The sequence below is a fragment of the Cupressus sempervirens genome, chromosome 3 (genome assembly GCF_028749045.1).
Source record: "Cupressus sempervirens isolate cs-2001-9-10 chromosome 3, ASM2874904v1, whole genome shotgun sequence".
NCBI classification, from domain to species: domain Eukaryota; kingdom Viridiplantae; phylum Streptophyta; class Pinopsida; order Cupressales; family Cupressaceae; genus Cupressus; species Cupressus sempervirens.
Genome location: NC_143120.1, coordinates 972,916,302 through 972,926,105, shown reverse-complemented (window position 1 = coordinate 972,926,105; position 9,804 = coordinate 972,916,302).

The following is a 9,804-nucleotide window of genomic DNA, read 5'->3' as shown; positions in this document are numbered from 1 at the left end:
TTGTTACTTTGGTTTTAAGGCCAACCCATAAGTAGATTGGTTTGAAGGCCAAAAATCTAGTTGGTTTAAAGATTTGATCATATCTTTTAAACCACTTAGATTTTGGTTCTGAATTTTTTTTTGTAAGTTAATTATATGTTCAAAATGTCTCAGTCCGATTTTCAAAGCATTGTGATGTTATTTTCAGGAGTTATGATTTTTTCTTTTTTTTTCGTAAAAAGACATTTCTGACTGCAAATCAGCTCATTTTTTAGAAAAAATTATATTTTCAGAAATATTTTTGAATTCTAAGAGGGGTACTCTCTTTGTGTTTTGACTTTTGAGGTCGTATTAGAGATCAAAAACTTGATTTGATAAATGTGGTCTATTTTGACAAAATCGATCTCTAGGGAGCAAATGAAGAGATTTTTTTGAATTTCTTACATTTTTGGAAAGTTCTCTGATTTTTAGTAGGGGTCTCTTCTTTTCATTTCTATTTTTGGATCCAAAATCATAGCAAACAAGTCCAATCTTGTTGACTAAGTCAAAATCAAAGAGTAAAAATTAGAGCATTTGTGATTAACTTGCACTTTCTTTGCATACACTTGATTGGAAGATAACATGGATATTTGAGGCAACTAACCACTTTTTATTGTATTTGAGGCAACTAACAAGTTGTGATTACAGGTTGCTATCCTTGTGAAAAAAATTGAAACATTGCATAAAAAGAACGCATGTCAAAGCTTCAAATGCACAAGGGCTACTAACGATTGTTTGCAGGGCTGCCCAACGCATAAAAATCTAATTTTGCTTGTTATTTACTTTTACATGTGCGGAATATACTAGTTGTTTATTTTTAGGCACATTAAAACTTACAATTGGGATCTTTTGGTAATAGGAGAGTATGCTCTTCACCCTTGTGGTGAATCAAAAATTTTGACTTATCATTTGGTTTCAAGAGTAAGAGGCAACTGAATCTTCTTTCTGTGTTTGGGAGAAAATGATTGGACTAGGAGATTATTCTCTTCACCCTTGTGGTGAATCAAAAATCTTGACTTCCAAAAGTTGATCCACTCTTTGTGTAGTTTAGAATGTGTAGTTTAGAATCCTTTAGAGGGCCTGCTCTCGGACAACCTGAGAGGAACGACCCAAGTGAGGACAAGCAGATTACCTAGCTCTTCCAACCCACTATAAACTCAAGGCTATCAAGGACACAAAACCTTGGTAGACGTAGTGTTTGTCTTTGCCTAGTGTGATCGCTTATGAGATTTTGACCATAAGGAGATCACTAGGCAAGAATGCTTAAGGTACTCTTGTGGTCGCGAGATCAGTTACTCATCACAAGGTGAGGTGTCCCATAATTGGGAGCAAGAGGAACACTATGAACAGAAGCCCTATCTAAACACTCTAAGTTAGTAACTACCCTTTTTAGCCACTCAACTTCTTGGTGCAAGGATCAATCCTAGTGGACTACCCTGATCACCCCAAGATTTTACACTCACCATATGTGTTTCCTTGGTTGTGCTTATAGCACTTCTATGATAGCCAATATCTCTTGTGGGTAACCACTTGGTGTGAGGCAAAGGAGCATCAAGCGTGGGCCAAGTTGTTGAGTAATAAACCATGTCCTTTAGGTAGATATTGCTTGATGTGTTCTCGAATGTGATATACTTGTGAAAATCTTTGAACATACACATGACGATAATTCTAGGGATTTCTTTTGAGACCTCAGATATGCTTGTATCATGCAAGGTTTCTTTGTCCCTTGCTTGATTGTTTGAAGACTACTCCATGTGTTACTAGCTTGCTTGGAAAGAAATTTCTTTTAAACATCAAACTTGTTATGCTATCAATTATTGTCAAACTTTGTCAACCAAGTCAAAACATCAAGTGCAAACATTTTCTTGTGTTGCTTGCTAAGAGGAGTCCCATCATTTGAATTTTCTTTTATTTTTCTCTCTAGTGCTTGAACATGCTTAAATTGACTCTTTGGTCTTAGTGCTCTTGGTCTTTTTGTCTTCATGGTCTATGTCCGCTTGCTAGTTATCCTTTTGCTAAAATGTTTGCCTTGATTTCTTGACTACACTCTTGGGTTGGAGAGTTGTTCACTTGTCACCCTTCTTGCTCTATCTATTTGGCTATTTGGCTATTTGGGCATCTTGCCTAGCTATTGACTTGAGTCATTCATGTCGTAAGTTTCTTGGACATATTGTTTGACAAGTCACTTTAATCTCTCTCTACTATCTTGGCAAGTGAACACTCTACCTCCTATAGTTTCAACATCAAGTTATCTTCTAGGCTCTTTTATGCTTGGCTTTGCATCTAAAACTATGGGATATAAACCTTGTGCTACCAAACTTCAATCGAATCTAGATGATCATGATATCCTCCATGTCACTAAAGAGTTTCAAGATCTATATGCGCAATACAAAGAACTAGAAGAGACAAATGATCTTTCTTACCTTCATCTCTCTAAGTGCATGACATAAATGAAGTCTAAACTTGAGAAAAGGTTAGAGGAGAAGATTGCATCATTACATGAATCTTCCTTGAGGTCTTTACATGCATGTGAGTCACTTTCTTTGAGGTCATCCTCTTCTTCTAGGTCTACATGGTCTACTTCAAGACATCAAATGTCTTCATCTTCTAGATCTAAAGACCTCTGTAGAGAACAAGCATTTGAGCTTATGCAAAAATTTCATGATGGACCTATCTTTGACCAAGATAATGATGAAGAGATGGATGCATACCATTCACTCGAGAAACAACAAAAGGACTCTAGACATAATTCTAATAGAACTTTTGCTCCTTTGGAAGATTCTTATGATGACACTTTGCAAAAACTTATTGGCAATAAGATCATCATGTTACCTAAGTCTAGCTCATATGGAAACCCATTCTTGGATATCTATTGTGCTTATCATCAACATAATGAGCATATTACTTCAGATTGCATTAAGCTAAAACATAAAATCCAAGATCTTATTGATAATGGAATTATTGATACTTCTAATGATTCATGTGATGAGGATACTTTTTTTGAGAAAGATCATATTAATGAACCTATGTCTAGTGATGGTTTCCTTGATACCTCCACTTCTTCCAACACTCATGCATCTCCCAACACTTCAAAGCTTTCCAACTTGCCTCCATCAAATAAAGAACCTAATGCTTTCCACATTGACTACATGTATCCTCAAGGGCTACCTCTAAAAGAAACTCAAGCTAACCTTCACTTGGTTGCAAACCTTTTCCATGCTACTAATCCCAAACATCCTCAACCTTCATGCACTACTATGCCTAATCCAAGCACTACTCCATTCACTCTTCATTCTCCCTTGTCCTTAGAAGTAGCTCCATGTCAAGAGGACTCTCAAAAAGAAAAATCTATAAATGTCAAGAAAGATCAAGATCAAGCACCCTTTCATCTCTTTCAAGATTTTCCCCCTCCATATCCCATATCTTGTCCACCTCCTAAGTATGATGAAGATACCACTTCCATTATCTCCCTTGAGCTTACTAAAAATTATGAGAAAAGTTCTCTTCATATGCTATCCAAAGCTACTTGTCAAGATCAAAGCATCCCCTCATGTTCTACTTCTCCACATCCACTTCAAAATTGTGCTCAAGCTTCAAGTGCTTCTATTAAAAATGTTGTTCCTATGAAAGGTACTCATGAGTCTATTGATGGCTTTGACCATGTTGCTCACTCTAAAGATGTTGATATCCCTTCCCACTATCCCTTTGCATCTTCTAAATCTATCCTTGGTCCTTATCCATCTAAGCTAAAGCACTCAAACCTTCCATCCATATTGGGGCCTTATGTTCCTCCATCTCCTACATTCACTCCTAGCTCATTCCCTAGCTCTCCTATAATACCTCAAGATCAACAAAGACACTCATCCTTGATGACTTTTCATCCATCTATACATCTAAACTAGTCATATCATCCTTATTCATCCACAAATCCCAATTCCTTTGAAAGTGAGAATAAACATAAGAATCCATTGAAAAATGAAGATCACTATGTCCCATCTAATCGACATGTGAATGCTAAGAAGGAAAATGCACAAAAGAGACTACAAAGGTCCACTATTAAGAGAGCTAAATCAAAGAAAATGTGGGTTCCTAAATCCATCATTGAAGAAATGCACTCTCAAGCACCCAAAGAACAAGGAAAATCTAAAGCTATGTGGATTCCCAAGTCTCTTTTAAAAGACTTGAATATTGAAAATACTTCAAAGTTGACATTCAAGCTTCCAAAGGCTTCCATTCCATCTTCTTCCAAAAATCTTCCTAAAAATATTCCAAAGCCTTCCACTCCACTTTTTTCCAAATCTTTTCTACCACCTCATACATCTAAATCTCAAGCTATTTCATCCATGATTCCTCCATTGTTCCAATACCCTTCAAGGTGTGTGTCAATGTTGATCTTGTCCAATATTTTAGCTACCCACATGAAATCCTTTAAAGCTTACACCTCTTTTCTATACATGAACTCTTATCCTCCATATATTCTTCCTACTACCATTTCCCTTTCATCACCCTATCAACATCTTTGAGCATACTTTTCTATGGTCTTGGCTTATCATGGCTTATCTTTCCTACAGGAGCACTATCTAAATTCAAAAAGCTTGAGCTCTTTCTAAAAATTCAAAAAAAAAAAAAAAATTTTTAAAAAAAATGAAAAAAATTGAAAATGTGCCTTGGTGAAAACCACTTCTTGTGGCACCTTAGTAGCAAAAGTAAAGAGAAATAAATTTATCCTATGGTGAAAACTACTTCTTGTGGCACCTTAGATAAGTACCATGATGAAAATCTGGCAAACAGGCATCATGCATAATTCTTCCATCATCCATCTATCCCTTCTTCTCTCTTTGATCTTGACAATGTTGAGCTATCTTTGCATATTGGTTATCTTATCCACTAGATTTTCTATTGTGCTCTCCCATTCACTCATAGCCTATATCTTGAGCTTTATTCTTATTGCTCTATCCCATTGCTATACTATCTAGTTGAGCCCTTGGTCTTGATCATGATAAATAAAAATGGTTCTTAGGTCTCTTGACATGTCTACTCTTTTGGACTACACACTTCATGCTATCTCACTTGTTGGCTTCATTGCTTATCCTGCATGCTATCTTTCTCATTACTTCCATTGCTTATCCAAAATATGCTTCATATGACTATTTCACCTCTTTCCCTAGCTTGGGTACTCTTGAGGAGTTAGTCCTTGAGGATCACTTTCACTTGCTTCATACTCTTTTTTCATCCATCTTTTCTTATCCACTAGCTTGTTGCTCCATCATATCCTATACCTTGCTAGACATTGGGAGAAAATGATGTGATCTTGCTTGAGAACTAGTGATATCTAAAACCTTCTAAAAAATTCAAAAATCATATATGATGCTGAAAAAATCCTAAAAACCAGAAAATGTCCTGAAAAAATGATCATCTTAGTGAAAACCTAGTAATAGGTGCTTTGATGTATCACCAAAAAAAAAAAAAAAAAATACAAAAATACAAAAAAATTGAAAAAAGTCCTGAAAAAAATCTGTCAAGTGGTGAAAATTTGGAAACAGGTGCTACTTGAGACCCTTGCACCTCTGTCTATCAGTCTCAATCACCTATTTATGCTACACATTTCTTAGCTTGGAATTGTTTCTTGTCCTCGTCTTGGGGGCATAACTACTTAGCCTTTTTGAGGTATTCTTATGCATTTGGGTTTCTTTGACAACTCACAAAATAGTGTTTCTCAACACTTCCCCCACCTTGACATCAAGTGTTTTTCAACACTTTTTAGATAGTTTACCTACGATCTCCAATGTCGCAATATTTCTCACTATCAAAATCAAGTCTTGAAGAAATGGCCAAGTGACTTACACACACGCACTTTAACACTTAAACAACTAACCTATGCTGATCTTTATCTACTTTGTGTGTTGTCTATGACGATTTATTTACTATATGTTCCATCCCTAATAGTCTTTCAAGGATGTCATTGACTAGAAGACTGGGGGCATGGGGCATGTTTTCTTGATTTCTGCTTGTGGGTATACTTTGTTTGTCTATAGTGTTGTAAGCATTTGTGCTTGTCCTATTCAACACTTTGACTTATAAATGTATCATCCTTGACTGTTTCGCAAGACCACACTTGGGGTTTATCCTAGCGCTTATGCCTTGATACAGTGTAATCTTGCTATATTAAACTTAGGGAATCTAATCACATAGTTATCTTGACTTACATGTCTCTGATGCTTAGATTGGATTTCCACATACCTATCTGATATCGATCATATTCATATCCTCATAGTTATACTAGTGATGGTTGTATGATCTCATGATGTCCCTAATAAATGCTCAATGATGAAATTAAGAGTCTAAATGTTATGCACTTCTTGCCGGTAAACCACTTTTCATATTAGCTTGCATTTTAGGTTCATTTTCTAGCTTAGTCTTGCATTCTTTCATATGGGGAGAGCTCTCTCTTCATCTTTTCATAGACATATCGGCTAACTCTTTTCATATATTTCTTTACTTTCTTCTTGTTCATGTCTTTTCACCTTCTTAATCTTTCGCTTCATTTCTTTTCTATCTTATCATCACATTATATAAAGTTTTGACCTCTTAAATAATTTTGACATCCTGGATTCATTTTCGGGATCAAAATCCAAATTTGAGTTCATCTTGATGGTCAAAATTGTCTTTTAAAAATTATACTTTCTTATGAGCAGTTAGCTGACCTTTTGAGGTCTAATCTCTGAATCATCACTGAGGCATCTTCATTTCTTCATGTCTTCATCATTTCCATACTTCATATCTACTTCAATTCAGTGTTTCATGTCTAAAATCACCTTTCTACTTGTTTCAACCTAATTTTTATGCTATATCCTTCAAGGTCAACTCTAGTCAAACTGAGGCATTTAATCAATTTTTTTATAGTCATTCTTGGGCTCTAATCATCTATCTGTCATCTTGGACATTGCTATATTCTTGATTTTCTCATATATAGCTTGTTTCTATGTCCCCTTACCTCATTTCGATTTCGATCCCGAGGGGGCAGAAATACTCTATTGCTGATTGTTATAGCTATCTATTTCTTAGGAGCATTTGTTTGACCTTATCACTTGCTCTCAATCTATTCGCTTTGCTAGGTGTTAGAATTCTTTTCAGATCCTAACATCATCTTCCTAGTGTTCAATACTACCGCTATCAGGCTGCACATTTAGGACTTGCTATCTTTTTCTACATTTCGTTCTTCAAAATCATATATCTATATCTATCACTGCCTACTTGGCTTTCTATTTTTTTTGACATAATGTGTTCCCAGATCGATCACGCATTAGTCAAAGAGGGGCAAATGTAATTACCTAAAAATGGTCATCTAGACTATTAGCCCCCTTTTCAACATTTTGGCTAAATTAATTTAATCATTTACCTAGACCAAATTGCTAATAATCAATTTATTTGATTATAACCTATAGTTTGACTATGCTATCCTAAGTTCATTATTTGATTAAAAGAACATGTCTCCTTTTAATTAAATAAAACACCCCATTTTTTTAACCCACTTAAAGTGCACAGATAAAGTCCTTTTTCTATTTTACAATTAAAAGAAAAGGCTTGGGAGACTTTTGTCTTATATGACAAGTCAACTTATATTCTATTGGTTGACTTGTGTGTGCACATGGATCACACCTATTTTTGAATTCCACCGTTGATCATCCACCATCTTCATCTTGATCTCTACCATCCATACAACTTTAAAAGGGAGAGAGCTTTCCCCCTCAAAGGATCCATCCTCATTTTGAATATTGTTATGCTACAGGTTTTCTAACAGGTTTCTTGGGAGCTTTGTGGAGAAATTCTCACTCCTTGTCTACATTCTCTCATTCCATCATATTAGCATAGGATCATATGGCATTCTTAGCATAGTTGCGTGTTAGTTTAGCTTTCATTCTTGCAATAATCTCACATAGCTTAATATTTGGTTTTATAATACTCTCATTCATGCTTAGAATAGCTGCACTTTTCATATTCATGCTAGCTTAATCTTTATTTGTATTGCATCCTTGAGGAACTCCTTGGGACATTTGCATTCTTGCATCTTGTCTTTGGAACTTCCCATTGCATGGTTTACTAGCAAGAAGAGTATCTCTAAGGCTCATCTGAGAGCCTTCTTATTCTGAAAATATACTCTCTTGCACTCCATGGATAGGGAGCTCTAAGCCGGCATCCAAGCATTCCAAACTCATGGAATCGTTTGGATAGAAGGGTTTAGAGTGGGACACTTTCGAGTGTATAGTAAGCATTTAATCTTCATGTTTGACTCATTTTCAACCATTTTCCTGAAAATCTTAAATTTGTTAAATGCCTCTAATTTATGTTTTAAGAATGTTACCCATGTCATTCTTATATAATCATCTATAAAAAGCATGAAATACTTTTCACCATTTAATGGCATTGTGCTTGTAGGACCACATAAATTAGTATGTACTAATTGCAATGGTTTAGGAGAAAAATATTCTATTGAAGGAAAAGATGCCTTTGTTTGTTTACCATGTTGAAACCCTTCACAAATAACATTCTTCAGCTTACTTATACATGGCATATCTCTTACTTTCTGATGCTTGCTGACTTTTACCAAGTTGTCAAAATTCAAGTGCCCAAGCCTTTTTGTGCAATAACCAACTTTCATTCACCTATCCCATAAGACAAACATCTTCATGATTGTTAGTATTTGTGATATCTTTTAAATTGTATACATTTCGTTTAGATCTTTTACCTGATGCAACCAACTACCTAGATTTTAATTTGATTTGGAAACCATGGTCATCAAAAATAACTTCATATCCATGATCACAAATTTGACTAACACTTAGAATATTGTACTTTAATCCATCAACATAATACACATCATAAACGAACATTTTGTCGCTAAGCATCAAAGGACCCAAACCTTTAATTTGCCTTGAAGAATCATCACAAAAACTAACATTGCCACATTTGTAGTTAATCAATTTGTCAAACTTTGTTCTATCTCCTATTATGTATCTAGAACAACCGCTATCAATTATCCAAAAGTCTTTTTCTTCATAATGTAGAACCATTTGAACAAACATGGACTTATTAATCTTAGGCCTCCAAATCTTATCAACTTGTAGACTAGCATAAGATTGATCATTCTGAATTGACTTAGTTTTGTAATTACTCATAACACAACCAAAGAGATTGCATTTGTAACATCTTAGACTATTCATTTTAGGAAAGGAATAACAAAAATAAAACTTTGAATACCTCCTTGACATGTATCTGCAATTACTTATTTTATGTCCATATTGATGACACATGAAGCAATACCCATCAAAGAAAGAAGTGAACTTGTTTGAGTACCTTTACCCATGAATGAAGTGCTTGATATAACCTGATTTTTATCATTATAAATCTAATTAAAATTTGCATTTTTACTTGCATTTAATGTGGTAGCATTCTAATTTGTATCAAAACCAATTCATGTTAGATCATTAGTTCTTCTTTCTTTCCTTAACATATCATCCAAAGTAGTGTTCTCATATTTTTCTAACTTTCTTCTATATGATACTTCATTCATTGACCTTGTACAGTCCCGATCTTTAGAACTTAACTCTTCCTTAGTGACAAAGACAATTCTCTTTTGTTCCTCAACTTATAATTTCAATTCTATAACTTGTTGATGTAAGTCCTTAGTTTCTTTTTCAAAGTTCTTTTTTTCTTTTAAGAATTGATTTTCTTGAATAATTAAATTCCTTTTTAATTCCTTGATCTTTTCAAGTGCATAAAGATATT